At 51.0% G+C, this 15,803-nt stretch overlaps 1 protein-coding gene across 2 annotated transcripts in view; it reads left to right on the top strand.

The window, feature by feature from the left end:
- Positions 1-15,803, top strand: part of LOC135827618 (retinitis pigmentosa 1-like 1 protein) — a 59,185-nt gene that overhangs the window by 19,110 nt on the left and 24,272 nt on the right. The window lies entirely within an intron of this gene.

Below are 15,803 nucleotides of genomic sequence, written 5' to 3'. Positions count from 1 at the left end.
AGATACATGGCGACTGATATCATGCAGATCAGTAGCAGTTCAGTTAGTTGAGGTCGAACCTCAACATACCTCCCCTTCTTTCAAAGCAGGAGGGACTAGCAGTTTACAGGTTGAGCCTATCAGGCTGCTTCTTGGCTCGGTCGGATCGACGCGTTGTGACATCGGTCGCTTCCTGGACCGGCATGGGCACTTCGGTGTCCGCTGAGGCGGGCGTAGCGCGGCACGGCTTCACCTGATCAAGATGACGGCGCTGGACGGCACCACCCTCGGTCTCGACGGTGGCTTCATGAGCATTAGCCTCTAACACTGTGGCTCTCTCTGTCGCGCCGGAGGCTTGCTGTACAAAGACTGCGTCACCTTCTGCCAAGTGACGTGGAGCGGTGTGATGCCGTGTGTCATACCTGTCCTTGACAGAGGCCTTCACTGCAGCTTCTCGCACTCTAACGGCTTCATCCAGTTCGTCATCGTCCTCTTCCTCAGATTCTGAACCGGGGCAGCGCAGAGCTTTCAACTGCGTGCGGAATCCACCGCGCAGGAACAGATCTGCCGGAGCATGCCCTGTGGTGGCATTCACCGTGGAGCGGAGGGTACCGAGCGACTCTTGCATCGCTCGCTTGAGGGACGCCTGCGATGACTTTCTGAGATGGCGCTTGAGTGTCTGGTGCAAACGCTCTACCGGGTTTTGCCTTGGGGTGTACGGGACAATACGCTCGTGCTGGATGCCCCAGTCACGAAGCTGGGCTGCGGTCTCTGCACTGACGAACTGGGGACCGTTGTCCGAGATGACGCGCACTGGATACCCGAACATGGTAAACATAGCGCGAAGCGCTGTAACCACCCGCGAGGACGTCTCGCCGGTTAGTTCTGCAGCGAGTGGATAGCGGGAGTACAAATCCATCACACTCAGAAACGCCTTTCCACCATAGTAGAAGATGTCAATGGCAACCGTGTGCCAGGGCCGTGGTGGTAGCTCTCTGGGCTGCAGAGGTACCTTTGTCGGTCGAGCTTCGAGCGCACATGGCTCGCAGCTTTGCACGTGCCGCTTCGCTGCGTTGGCCCAACCAGGCCACCACACTGACTCCTGCAGGCGTGCCTTGGTTTTCGGGATGCCGGGATGCCCATCATGTGCCAGCTCGAGTACCTCCGGCACACAACACTCTGGGATGACTAACCTCTCCCCTCGCAAGATGACAAAGTCGTCAGTCTTAGGGTACGGCCATACACTCAACTCGTGGCGAAGACCACGGTACGGTGCCACTGCGGAGGTCGACGGCCATTTGTCAGTCAGGAGAGCTTGGCGCACTGCACATAGCGTCTCGTCCTGGGCTGTCTTGGCGGCTATCTTGCGTCGTTGATCAGGTAGTAGACCGTCAGCACAGGAGATCGCTTGCACGACCAGGAAACTGGTATCTGCCGGTTCGGTCGGGAAACGTGACAGAGCATCGGCTAGTACGTTGAACTTGCCAGGGCGGAACTGGACTTGGTAGTGAAGGTCTTGCACCTTCAGGATGAGCCGTTGCACCCGTACACTGGCGGCTGACAAGTTGTATGCACGGTCGAACACTTGCAGAAGTGGCTTGTGATCCGACAACACTGTCACGGAAAGGCCGGTGATGAAACTGCGGAAACGCTGCAGGCCCCAGACTATCGCCAGTGCCTCTCTCTCGATCGTAGCGTAGCGGGTTTCTGGTCCAGTCAGTTTACGACTAGCATAGTACACGGGACGCCACTCGTCACCGTCGTGCTTCTGCATGAGGACGGCTCCTAGACCCGTACCAGAGGCGTCGACTTCAACGCGCGTCGGCAGGGTAGGGTTGAAGAGTGCCAGCACGGGCTCGGTTGCAAGGTGTTGTCGCACAGCGGCGGCTGCCTGTGTACATGCTGGAGTCCAGTCCCAGTTTCCAGCGAGCAGAGCTGTCAACGGAGCGAGCAGGTCAGCCAGGTTAGGCACGAACTTAGCTAGGTACGTGGTGAGGCCAAGAAAAGAGCGCAGTTGCGAGACGTTCTCCGGATCAGCCATCTCGTGGAGTGACTTGACCTTGTCCTCACCTGGTCGGACGCCGGAAGCTGAAACTCGATGGCCCAAGAAGGTCAGCTCCGTGACGCTGAATGCACACTTCTTGCCGTTGAGCGTGACACAGTTCGCCTTGAGTGCTGCTTTCACCGCTGCTAGTCGCTTGTCATGCTCCTGTTGAGAAGGAGCGAAGACGAGGATGTCATCCAGGTAAATGAGCACACCCTCAATCGAGCCCAGGATCTGCTCCATCTTCCTCTGGAAGAGCTCAGGACCGCTTGACACGCCAAATGGTAATCGGCGGAACCGGTAGTGCCCCAATGGGGAGGCGATGACAAATGCATGGTGGCAGTCTGGAGTTAGTTCCAGCTGCGAGTAGCCAGACTTCAAATCTAACTTCGAGAATACCGTTGCACCGGACACCTGCGCCAGGAGGTCGTCGGTGGTTGGCAACTGCACACCAGGCCGGCGTACGGCGGAGTTGACTTGTCGCAAGTCGACACACCACCGGACCGTCTTGTCCGGCTTCATGACCGGGACAAGGGGAGAAACGAAATCTGTGGCCTGCACTTCACTAACGGTCTCGACCACACCCTGTTCCGTCCATGCCTGCAGTTGTTCTCGTAATGAGGGGAGCAAGGCCGGAGCCACTCGCCGAGCTGACTGCTGGATCGCTGGTTGACTGGAATCCAAGTGAATCGTCACCGGTCCACGCATAGCTGGGAGCGACGCCAACTCCTCGGTGTCGGCATGAATGCTGATGCCAGCGACAGGTGGTGCCAACAATCCTAATGCAAGTGACACACCTTCGCCCAGGAGCGCCGGCACTGGCTGCTTGGAGTCGTCCACAACAAAGATAGTCTCTTGTACAGTGAACTGGTTGTACGTGATGCACGCCTCGAAAACACCAACAGGTTTGAGCTGCGACGTTCCTACCGGACGTAATGGGCAGGGCGATGACGATAGCCGATACTCGCTCGGTACTTGTGACTGAGGCAGGACCGTCACCATGCTGGCCGAATCCACGCGCATAGCCCTTTGGTGCTTGCCATCTAGCACTACCGATCGTAGTGGAAGCACAAATCCAGTTTTCCCGGACCAGACGCTGAAACATTCCGCATCGTCGTCGTCATCGCTGTCATCCATTTCAGCAAGTTTCGGTGAAGACACCTGACTTCTGGACGATGGCGTTGCTGCTGGTCGGGAATCATTTGCCATGGCCAGGCTGGCCGTCATCCCTGGCTTCGTGCTCAGGTACTGGCCTTTCGGCTTGGGCTTCGCTGCGCCGGAACGGCAGACTTGCCCGAAATGCCCTTTCCGTCCACACTGGTGGCACACGGCGTCGGCCGCCGGACAGTGCCGCTTTCCCGGTGGGTGCGTCGCTCCGCAGTACCCACAAGCGGGGTTACTGGTGTATGGAAGGCTGGGTCGGCCTTGTGTCTGGGGAGCGGCGTAGCTGACCTCGACTTCCTTGGCTGGCGTCTCGCGCGCCAACACAACTGCTTGAGCTCGCTTGGCTGCAGCCGTCAGGTCCTTGCCTCCCTCTTGTAACACACTCTTCCGGGCCGCTTTCACAGACAGGCCACGTGCAAACAAATGTACGGCGACTGTGCCGAGTACATCTTTTAGGTCAGCTCCTGGAGTGAGATTGCATACTCTCATCTCTTTCTCGATTCGGACCCGAAACGCCTGAATCGATTCCCCAGGCTGCTGCTCAATGGAGAACAGCTCAGCAAGCCTGGCATCCGTGCTGCGCTGGCTTCCAAAATACTCATCGAAGAGCCCAATTAGTTCCGCGAACGGGTCGTCTGCCTCAGGGATCGTGGGAAATTTCTGCCACAAATAGTAGCTTGCATTTTCTCCTAGATTCGCCGCCGCGGCCAGGTATTGCTTCTTCTTGTTGGTCACCTCGTGGAGCTGGAAGCCGATGTCCAGTTGACTTCTCCACGTCTGGTAATGGTCATGGCCGAGTTCGTGATCTAAGTCCAGCTTGACAGATACGCGGACTTTCGATGCCATTGTTGTCGCCGTCGTCAGTCAGATTTTCGGAACGAGTGCCAAATCCTGTTCACTGCGCCAATGTTGAGTCGGGCTCGCTCGTTCGCAGACTGTTAGACAACAACTGGATGGGTTCTGAGATATCTCTTACTTAGACTATCATGATCTCAGACAATACTACAAGACAAAAGCAAAAGGGAAAACCACTCGAAAAACCATGTCCGCCATTCCAACTCTCTCTCTCTAGAACTCCCTCAGCACAAACTCACCACTCACTCAAAGTATGGAAAAGCCCGCGCAAAGCAATAAACACGTGACACGCAGATACCGCGCGACACTAAAACACAGCTAACAGTGCACTACACGTAGGTAGTGACGACAATGCAAAGTTAGATACATGGCGACTGATATCATGCAGATCAGTAGCAGTTCAGTTAGTTGAGGTCGAACCTCAACACTATCCCTAGCGCTGGGTAGTACCATGCAGTCTACCAGTGACGTAGGTCTCACGTGATACTTGTTGTAGTGATTGTAGATATTGACGGATCCTGGCGCAAGGTCAAGGAGATCGAGAGAGAGAGCCCGAGAATGGCGGCCAGATCCATAGTGTCCTAATTTATTATCCAGAACCGTTTTCCTTGTATTTATTTTTATTGCATGTATTGATTAATCCCATTGCTGGATTGAACCATGTTGGCTGGTGTGAACTGAGTGACGAGTTGACTGAAACAATTTAGATACGCGAATTTTGGCGATGTTTTCCTCAAAATTCATTCAATTTAGGCAATTGACGACTAAGATCAGACAAGCAATGGCAAGCAGTGCTATGACTGGTCAGTGTTGACTTCAGAATGGAGAAATGTCATATAACATGCCTGATGTGATCCTGGTGTTCTACGGCAACCTAGACTAGAGTACAGCAACTCGTTTATATACGGCGCTTGCATCATATGCAACTTCGTGATCCAGAATGGGTCTTTCTTTTTCTTGGGCGCCTCGTAAAGCTTGAATCCTCCAGCAGCCCTACCTACTTCAAGACAAAACCATGTGATGGACAGTGAGGATGCCGAGTAACTGGAGTAGCAACCACAGCAACTGCATCAGCTATAATAGCAGCCGGTGCAGTGGCAGCGGTTGGCTCACTGTGCTCGGCGCATTCCAGGGTGAATCATCACTGGCCGCACGCATATGTACGTACGTACGCGGCACAGGTAAAGTCATATTGATGGAGAATGCAATACTGCTCATTCTCTGATTCAGACACTCACTGGCAAGACAATCCAGCTATCAAAAAAGTCTGAAGCATTCCCTAAACAGCCGAGTGCATACTGCGTACCGGTGTGTTGTACCTGCGCCTGCACGTGTTATCTCTTCGTCGTAGCTGCTGCTGTATTTGTGTCTCTGTGTGTACATGTGGTTGCACGTGTTGTCTCTTCGTCGTAGCTGCTGCTGTATTTGTGTCTCTGTGCTGCTGACCCGTACATGCTGCTGCGCTGCTTTGTTGCTGACCCGTACATGCTGCTGCGCTGCTTTGTTGTTGACACGTGCACCTTTTTGTGCTGAGTACACCACCTTTTGTGCTGACGAGGGCACCAATTTCTGATATCATGTTTTCCTTTTGCCATGTCGTCGTCAGTTGTCCGACGGTCGTCGTCAGTTGTCAGACGTTCGTTGTCAGAGTCAGTTGTCCGACGTTCGTCGTCAGTTGTCAGTCGTTCGTTTTCAGAGTCAGACGTTTGTTGACAGTCGTCAGTCATTCGTTGTCAGTGTTAGTTCTCCATTATGAGTTCTTCCGTCGCCGCTTGAAGTAAACTATGAAAAGCTCTCTCTCTAGCTCTAGAGAAAAACCACTGACTAGTTCGTTTTGAGGTGTGGCGTGGCGAGGATAGAAGAGGCAGTTCGTTCTCAACCTTCCGAGACGACATTTGGCGCCCAACTAATCGAACCCACGACCCTGAAGCTCGTCGCTCTCCGGCTGGTGTTTTTCGTTTTCCTCTTCGCGTTCTCGCCATGGCTCCGCTTTGCTGCGTCTGTTCAACCCTTTCCTAGATCCTCGGAGCTCCTACTCAGGTGAGCATGCCTTTGTAATTGTCTGCTCTGCGTAATGTGTTGCAATGTTGCCGTACCTTGTATTCGATTTCGAATTTTCAAATAATTGTTTTGCGTCGGGTGACTCGGGTCCCGGCAGGAATTCCGTGGAACCTTGTTCTCTTGTGTTCGAGTGTGTACTCGTAGTGTAGTCTTGCTGCTCGTTGGAAGTTCGCCCCGTTGTGTTAGTTGTGTCGCTCTGACTACCCTGTACTGTACTGTTGTGTATGAAAATTTCAAACTTCTGTTCGTGCGCTACTCGTTCGAATCTGGAACTTGTGTTTGCATGTTCGTCGTGCATTCAGCATGGGTAGCTTTGATCTCGTCTTGTGTTGTGCACTTGTGCTTGTCACGGAGTTGCCGTCGGACTGCTCCGATAGTGTGACTGTGTCGCGTGATTTGTTTAGATGTCCACCTGAACGTTCTCGAGGTGCTGCCTCGTGTGTAGTCGATCCATATTGTTTTGTTTCGTGTTTTTACCGTTTTAGTAGTAGTTTCTCCATGTTCTGTGTACATGGTGTAGAGCGTTGTCAGGCTCGGTCATGCACTGTCAACAAAGTAGGAAAGCTGTTGGCTTCCGGTTTGGTGGGAGGTGTGAACTTCATGTAGGATTCTCGTTCTTGATCCAGGTTGAATTTTTTTTGTGAGCGTGTGGTTTTGTAATAATTGTGTTTCGGCATGTGGGTTTCTCTAGTTCGTCTGGGTGGGCGTCTGATCATGGTGAGCCACGGTCTGCTTGGTGGTCTGCAGGAATCCTGCGTTTTTTTGTATCGGTTTGCCTTGCGGGTGTTATGGTTTCCGGGTGTTGCTGGTTGGCCCTTGTGCGTCCCAATCGGTCCCTGACAGTTTCTTTTCTTCAGTTTTTTGGTTTTGCGAGCGGATGTACTATAAGTTCCGTGTTATTCAGGTTCGATCCCTGTGGGTTTTCAGGTTCAATCCCTGTGGGTTTTCAGGTTCAATCCCTGCGGTTTTTTCAGGTTAGAGACCTGTGGTTATTCAGGGTAGCGACCTGTGGTTATTCAGGGTAGCGCCCTGTGGTTTTTCTTCATTATCTTTTGCGTATTGGTAACCGATTTGTTTGTGTGTCCTCAATGGTGTCCTCACTGATTAATTGCTCCTGTTTCAATCGACGTGTTCTTCCTGGCTGTTCTTCCCTTCCTTCGTGTGCTTTTCTGATTTTTGGTGATGGCTGAGATGTTTGCGTCAGTCCTTCTCTCTTTCTGTGTGTGTCCTGTGATTCTCGGAGTTTCTGTAGCGCCATCGGTTTTCGGACAGCCGGCCAGTGTGCGTCCTGCTGCCCCAGTCTTCTCGGTCGGTGCGTACTGTCGGTCTCGCCGCTCCTGGAAGCGTCGCTGGGTCCGTCGGCATAACCTGTTTTCTCATGCATTTGTACTTTTGTTTTGTCATGACTGGTGGATGGGTGGCGTACTAGGTTGGTGCTGTTCTAAGAATAAAAGATCCAAAGGGACAAACACAGGTCGAACAGCTCGCCAGCCGGGGTCCTCTGCAAAATCTGTTGCTTGCAGGTTCCGTTGATTGGTGCACAGTTTTGCGGGGCTCCCGACTGGTGTTAACCCTCCTGGCCTACTCGTCATGCGTTCAACAGTTGTGGCCCACCTCTTTTGTGTTTTATTGTCGCCTGTTTATGTTGCTTCATATTTCATTTCCCCTGTCTTTCTGTCTTCTTCTCCGGTCTGTCTTCTTCCGTTTTTTATACACTTCACTTTTGCTTCCATCCACAGGAGTGGATGTCTTTTTTTGGTAGGGGATAGTGTTGTACCTGCGCCTGCACGTGTTATCTCTTCGTCGTAGCTGCTGCTGTATTTGTGTCTCTGTGTGTACATGTGGTTGCACGTGTTGTCTCTTCGTCGTAGCTGCTGCTGTATTTGTGTCTCTGTGCTGCTGACCCGTACATGCTGCTGCGCTGCTTTGTTGCTGACCCGTACATGCTGCTGCGCTGCTTTGTTGTTGACACGTGCACCTTTTTGTGCTGAGTACACCACCTTTTGTGCTGACGAGGGCACCAATTTCTGATATCATGTTTTCCTTTTGCCATGTCGTCGTCAGTTGTCCGACGGTCGTCGTCAGTTGTCAGACGTTCGTTGTCAGAGTCAGTTGTCCGACGTTCGTCGTCAGTTGTCAGTCGTTCGTTTTCAGAGTCAGACGTTTGTTGACAGTCGTCAGTCATTCGTTGTCAGTGTTAGTTCTCCATTATGAGTTCTTCCGTCGCCGCTTGAAGTAAACTATGAAAAGCTCTCTCTCTAGCTCTAGAGAAAAACCACTGACTAGTTCGTTTTGAGGTGTGGCGTGGCGAGGATAGAAGAGGCAGTTCGTTCTCAACCTTCCGAGACGACAGGTGTATGTACGCATGAAAATTCAAGAAACAATCGGCTGCGCAATTTCTGATAGTGGTTCAAAATTGCACAATTGTTGACTATTCTGGATTATTCTGGATTCATATTAGATAGCAATATCCATCCTGTAGGTGCCTGGCTCTGTACTCAACATACAATACTGACATGTATGCACATCTCTATTGTGATCTGCATGCATGTCTGACCAGTACACTTGACTTCAAATTCAAATATTTTCAAAAATCTGACCTTCAAATTTGATCGCAGTTTACTTGAGGAACTTCAGCAAACGGGCTCACGACAGATAGCTCCTGCTCAGAACACCGTCAGGCGAAATTACTGGTCAGTCGGCGACATGCATTTTTTTCACAAAATTTTGCGTTTCACCTGCTGGGAGAGTATGCGTGTACTCGAGTCTCATCCTGAGCACGTTTTTTCTTCTTTTTTTCAGCTCCAGTATAGCTGTATTTTTCATTGCAAAGCCGTCCTCGATTGTTGTATTCGTTGTTCAAACGAAGTGGACATTCCATCATGAAGGCAGAGGACATAGGAGCCTGATTGGAGTTTCTCGTGGCATAGGACGGCCACACAGAGACACTTTGGGATTTTCTGATAATAAAATACCGTACGCACGATGCTGACATAGCCAGCAATCGCATGTCATCACATACATTCAAAATCAACATAATATCGCGAATCGACCTTTTTTTCAGGATCACTTACGAGATGAAACAACTAAAAAATCCACAAGAAAACTGTACGGCCATCATCGCGCTGACTTTGGTCTGACTTTGGTCTGAGAATTTCTATCACGATCAAAAATGTACGAGGAGCACTCAAAAATAAGCCACAGACGTACCTTTATCGCTCTCTACTCCTTTTTCAAGGCACAAAAGTCGACTCTCCACTTTCAAGCCAGGAACCAGACATACCAGTGGTCCTTTTCAGCTGCTCCACGAGCGCAGGAAATGTTCACCAAGGGGTGCAGAGCAGCATCCATTCCAGAAAAAGAGCTAAAATACGAGTGAGACTGCATGACTGAGTACATGTGTAACCTTGGCCTGAGGTTACAATTACATTCACAGGAGCATAAACTCCCCAGCCCCCAGCCAGGCACCAGTTCCAACCATGACAAGACGTTGAGATCAAAACTGCAACTCTCAAGTCCAAAACATTCTCTCCAAGCAAAAGGAAAAACCAGCATCATAACAGAGCGAGCCAGCGAAAAGATACGCATGCGTGTGTGCCTGTGAGTGTGTACAAATGACGTATGCATACATGTCATGAAGTAGAGTCACATTCATAGCTACAATCAAGAGTGGAAATATTACTACGCCAAACGGAACATGTGCAACATGTTACACCTCCCCCCTCGTTACAGAGGGAACGATAGTGACCGAAAGTTACAAAGCTTAGAGCATATCCGTGATAGCTTTCTACATGAGAAAATTAAATACTGGAAAGTGAAATAGTGTGGCGCAAGTATGGTACAAGTGTAGTTAATCGGTGTGAGGTATAATGGAAAGTTTAGAAACTACTAATGCTATGTAAGTGGACTGTGAAACAGCAAGTGAAATGCTCGACATTATTCATACTAACCTAACAACAGGTAGGACTGTGTGAAATATGTGTATTTCTGAACTAAGAATGTACAATTTCTCAATAATCACACTGTACAGTCATAGACACTCACTGAGCAAACCTTGCTGGCGGCTGAATGTTTGCACGGTTCCGCAGATCATAGTGGTGCACAACAGGCACAGGTGCATGATTCAGTGCTGCGGCTGGTGGCGGCACCGGCGCAGCAGCAATTACTGGTGCAGGTGGCGCCTGCACTGGAGCCGGGATTGGTACTGGTTGCACATTATACTCAACATCAGGCGTATAGTCGGCAATTGAAGTCGGAGGCGAGTTCGGTACGAGCTCATTGGCACTTGCAGGCAGATCAGAGCCAGTCCAAGCCTTCAGACGGTCAACGTGAACAGTCTGGGTTGTGCCGGATTTGTCAGCTATCCGAAGTACTACATCGTCAACACGTTCTAGCACAGTGTACGGGCCTTTCCAAGGTCGATGGAACTTGGAAGTCGTACCTGGTTTGACGGCAGGAGAATGCAACCGAACCATGTCACCAACGTTGAGTTTCGGTTGTTTAGCGTGCTTGTCATAGTGGGCCTTCTGCCGTCGTTGAGCTGTTGCTCCAGCATCACGGGCATGCGTGAACGCTCGTTGTAGATTGCGCCGTAAGTTGATAACATATGTGTTCACATGGGAGCGCTCAGAGTCTGGTGACTGAAACATCACATCAACTGGCAGGTGGATTTCATGACCTAACATGAGCATCGCTGGCGTCTCCTTGGTCGAGGAGTGCACACTAGACCGGTAGGCAAGCAGACAACGTTGCAGATGACGGTCCCAATTGGTGTGGTGGTCGTCGACGTGAGCAGCCAGCATTTGCTCCAGTGTGCGATTCATCCTCTCGACTAAGCCGTCACTCTGGGGCCGGTATGCTGTTGTACGTGACTTTCTGATATCCAACAACTGACAGATCTGCTGGAATAACCTCGACTCAAATTGCGCACCACGGTCAGAGTGCAGCTGGTATGGAATACCATAACGACAGAAGAAGCCATCAACAAGGACATGTGCTATTGTTTCAGCAGTAATATTCGGTACAGGAAACGCTTCTGGCCACTTAGTGAAATAGTCACAAATGACGACTAAATACTTGTTACCACTAGGCGTAGTAGGCAGTGGGCCCATAATATCAATAGCAACTTTCTCTAGCGGGAATGATGGGCGGTCTTGGACAAGCGGGGCTTTGGCCTTTGGTAGCGGTGCTTTGCGGCTCTCACAAATATCACATGCTTGGCAAAAATCACTAACTGCAGACGACATGAAGGGCCAATAACAGCGCTTGCGAAGCTTGTCTTGTGTTCGCTCAATACCTAAGTGGCTTCCAGAGACATCAGCATGCACAGACTGAAGAATGCGGGATTGCAGAGACTGTGGTACAACAAATTGTAGGTACGGTGTGTCGCTATTCTCGGGGTGGTAAACCCGGTACAACACTCCATTAACCAGTCTAAGACGCTTCCACTGGCTCCATAACCGTATCAATGCAATAGACGCACCGTGCATGGCAGAATCACTACGCAGGGGCCTGTCAAGTAATGCCTCCTGCCAGCCGATCATTGTACTCACATCTGCATCTTCTAATTGAGCTCTGCGCAACTCTTCAACAGTGAAAGACTCACACCAATTGGGTGGCGACACTTCAGCATTGACTGTTACAGGATTACTATCAGGACTAGCGCTAGACAGGTGATTGACAACAATATTCTGCTCACCTACTCTCTGCTCGGGCGTTGGCGTCGGTGAGGTTGCGGTAGCCGGGCTGTGGTAGCGGAGTCTTGACAAGGCGTCTGCATTGACATGCTGCTTCCCGGGCCGATGTGTGACGACGTAGTCGAAGACGGCCAAACGCTCAATCCACCGGGCTAGAAGACCGTCCACTTCCCGGAACGAATGTAGCCAGATGAGCGCTTTGTGATCAGTTCGCAATGTGAACTGATTTCCAAGTAGGTAATGGCGGAAATGTGCAGTAAATGTGACAACAGCAAGCAGCTCCTTGCGTGTACTGCCCATGTTACGTTGGGATCTCGTTAATGCTTTGCTGGCATAGGCAATCACTACTTCCTCACCGTGACTATTGACTTGCGAGAGAACAGCTCCCATGGCGAGATCTGACGCATCAGTGTCCAGGATGAAGCGCTTTGCAGGATCAGGATATGTTAGAACAGGTGACTTGACTAGTCGGGACTTCAGTTCAGCAAATGCCTGTTCACACTCATGTGTCCAGTTGAAAGTGGCATTCTTCTGGGACAAACGGTTCAGGGGCTCTACAATTTCTGAGAAATGTGGCACAAAGCGGCGATAGTACGATGCGAAACCAACAAAGCTACGCACCTCTTTCAGTGATGTTGGGGATGACCAGTCTTGAACAGCCGTGAACTTGCTTGCATCCGGTGCCACACCTTGCTCTGAGAATAAGAATCCCAGGTACGTGACTGAGGACTGAAGCAGTGAGCACTTCTTGGGCTTGATCTTGAGGCCAGCTTGACGAAGACGACTGAATATTGTTTGCAGACGACTCATGTGTTCCTCAATCGTTGATGAGAACACGATAATGTCGTCCAAGTAGACCAGACAGATATTGGGTACTAGGTCACCAAGGACCCGGTTCATGAGGCGTTGAAAAGTTGCCGGTGCGTTACACAGGCCGAACGGCATACGGTTCCACTCGAATAATCCGAACGGTGTCACAAACGCCGACTTAGCTTTGGCAGCTTCATCTATCTCCACCTGCCAATAGCCAGCTGCGAGATCTAAGGTAGAGAAGTAGCGTGCACCCGCCATAGCGTCGATAGCATCGTCAACACGAGGAAGGGGAAAGGCATCTTTCTCGGTGATACTGTTCAACTGCCGGTAGTCGATGCATAGCCGGATAGATGAGTCAGGCTTGCGTACGACAACTATCGGAGCAGCCCAAGGGCTTCTGGATGGAGATATAATCTCATGATCAAGCAGTTGATCAACGTGCTGCTTTACCTCGGCTCGTTGACTGAGAGGAATTCGGCGGGGTGGCTGTCTCTTAGGTTGATCAGATGTAGTCTGGATGTTGTGTGTTACTACATCAGTCTTCCCAAGGTCGAATTGTCCCTGCGAGATGACATCGGCATTGTCGTTGAGCACAGTAGCTATAGCAGACTGCGCTTGCGGATCGAGGTGACGTAAGTCAAATAGATCGTCTGGCTCGGAAGGTGAGCAGCTCTCTTCCTGTACTGCGCTACAGCTATGCTCGTCAACAGAGGCAGCATGCGTAGGCGAATCATTGAGATCATCGTCAATGTAAATATCAGAATCAAATTCAGCAATTTGATAATTCTTCGGGACAGTTGTGGAATGAGGAAGAAAATTTTGTAGGCGAATCCAAACACGGCCAGCAGAGTCAGGAGTAGCCACCACACGTGACATAGCAGTGCTAAACTTGGAAATAAACTTCTCTGAGGGTGAAACAAAACCAGCAGAGCTAGGTAAATGATTATCATCGGTACGCAGCTGCGCTTGAACAATGACTTGTGTGTACGCTGGTACAGTAACCGAATTAGCAAGATGAACACGGCAGACTACAGGATTAGCATTATGGGTGGGCTCTAGGGGTACATCGACACCGCCTGCATCGAGCATGTTGCGACCGAAATCAATTGTGCAGCCATGAGATTGCAAGAAGTCAATGCCGATTAGCACATCGGGCATAATGTCAGCAACAATGACTCTGTGGCGTACAGCAAGCTTGCCAGTTGCTAACAATACGACAGCTTCCCCGAGCACAGGAACAGAAGAATTATTTACCGCTTTAAGAACAGTATTAACGGGTGAGATAGATAAATGAACATTACGATGAGAGAGAGACTTAGCAAAGCTGGTGCTCAACAACGTTACGCAACTGCCGGTGTCCACAAGCATGTTGGCTGGTACAGCCTCAACCGTGCCTTGGATCTGCACCGTGCTGTCGGACTGTGTTGCAAGACACGACAGAGGCAGGACGATCGAGTTATCTGGACACTCGGCTGGAGTAGTTGTGCAGGCCTGACAAGTGATCTCAGTAGGTAAGCAGACAGCCTCATGACACACCGAACACGGTTGACTCTGCTTACCGGTACATGGGTCCATTGGGGAGGTTGCTGACGGCGGACCCTGGTTGTCAGCGACGCTCAGTTTCCCCGACCGCGTCCACGGCCCCGGTGACCACCACGGTTAGCCGGTGTGTATCTCTGGTGCGGACAGTCAGGTGCGAAATGCATTGTGCTGTCGCACACATAGCACCGCTTGGTGTCACCATCTCCACTCCGATGCAGATTAGTTGGCCTCTCCAGCGTGAGCCTGGAGATCTTGTCCTCCAGGGCTGCCATCCTCGACAGCAGGGCGTTGAGTGGAGGGTCACTGGGTTGAGATTGCACCGCACATATAACTGGGCTAGCTGCCTGCTGCTGCTGGTCTGCCTCCAGGATGCACTGAAAATGCATAGCCCGTCGGAGTGCATCATCCAATGTTGGTGGGTCCGTGCCACGAACATGCAGGCGCAGGTCCCTGCTGTCAAGGCCGGCTACAAAGGTGTCGCGCGCCAGGGTATCCTGCACTGCTCCAGCCACCGTGGGGTACGCCCGTCTACTGAGCCTGCGGACGACTTCCGCAAAATCCGACAGGGACTCGCCACGAATTTGCCGGCGTGACTGCAGCTCTGCTCTGAACGTGGGGATGAAGTTTGCGTCGCCGAATCGCTGTTCAAACGCCTGCAGCAGCTGGTCGAATGGGCCTGTCCTCGTATGAGCTTCCAAACTTTGGAAGTATGACAGTGCGTGGCCGGTGAGGTACAACCCAATGTACCTGCTTTGGTCTGCCGGTGTCCAGTTGTTTGCATTCGCGACGAGGCGAAAATGGCCAATCCATGACGTCCAGTCGGCGTTGCGCTCGCCAGAGAATTTCTCTGGCGTGGCCCATACCCGCATCTGCTGTTGTGGACGTGCTGGTTGTTGCGCTGGGCCCGGTGGTGGTGGTGGAGGGGGCGGAGGAGCGCCACCTTGCTGAGCCATCTCTACACGATCAGTCTTCCACAAATAATTTTGGTACGCGTGCTCTCACAAGACGTGGAATTCGAATTCGCTGCCACCACGTGTAACCTTGGCCTGAGGTTACAATTACATTCACAGGAGCATAAACTCCCCAGCCCCCAGCCAGGCACCAGTTCCAACCATGACAAGACGTTGAGATCAAAACTGCAACTCTCAAGTCCAAAACATTCTCTCCAAGCAAAAGGAAAAACCAGCATCATAACAGAGCGAGCCAGCGAAAAGATACGCATGCGTGTGTGCCTGTGAGTGTGTACAAATGACGTATGCATACATGTCATGAAGTAGAGTCACATTCATAGCTACAATCAAGAGTGGAAATATTACTACGCCAAACGGAACATGTGCAACATGTTACACATGAGTACATGTATGAGTACATGCAGAAAATAGTCAATTTCAGCGTTTCTGCTCCAAACAGCAACTAGCTTCGACTAGAAACAAAGATTACACCAAAGGATCAAACAACAACCATTTTCTGCAGTTTTTTTTGCAGATGGCTTCCTTGTGCTTGGCCCAGCACGCCAAAAATCACACCTCGGAAGAGTACAAAAATTACAACTCTCAGATGTCCTCGATTGCTGGCCATGACTATGAAGAGAATTTCAAAAAGTATGTTTCGCGGAGCGATCGCTCAACCTACTTCATTCAAACTTTGCA

Source organism: Sycon ciliatum, chromosome 11, assembly GCF_964019385.1.
Source record: "Sycon ciliatum chromosome 11, ocSycCili1.1, whole genome shotgun sequence".
Taxonomy (NCBI): Eukaryota; Metazoa; Porifera; class Calcarea; order Leucosolenida; family Sycettidae; genus Sycon; species Sycon ciliatum.
The sequence above is the reverse complement of the archived record's forward strand: the minus strand, read 5'-3'. Positions and strand labels throughout refer to the sequence as shown.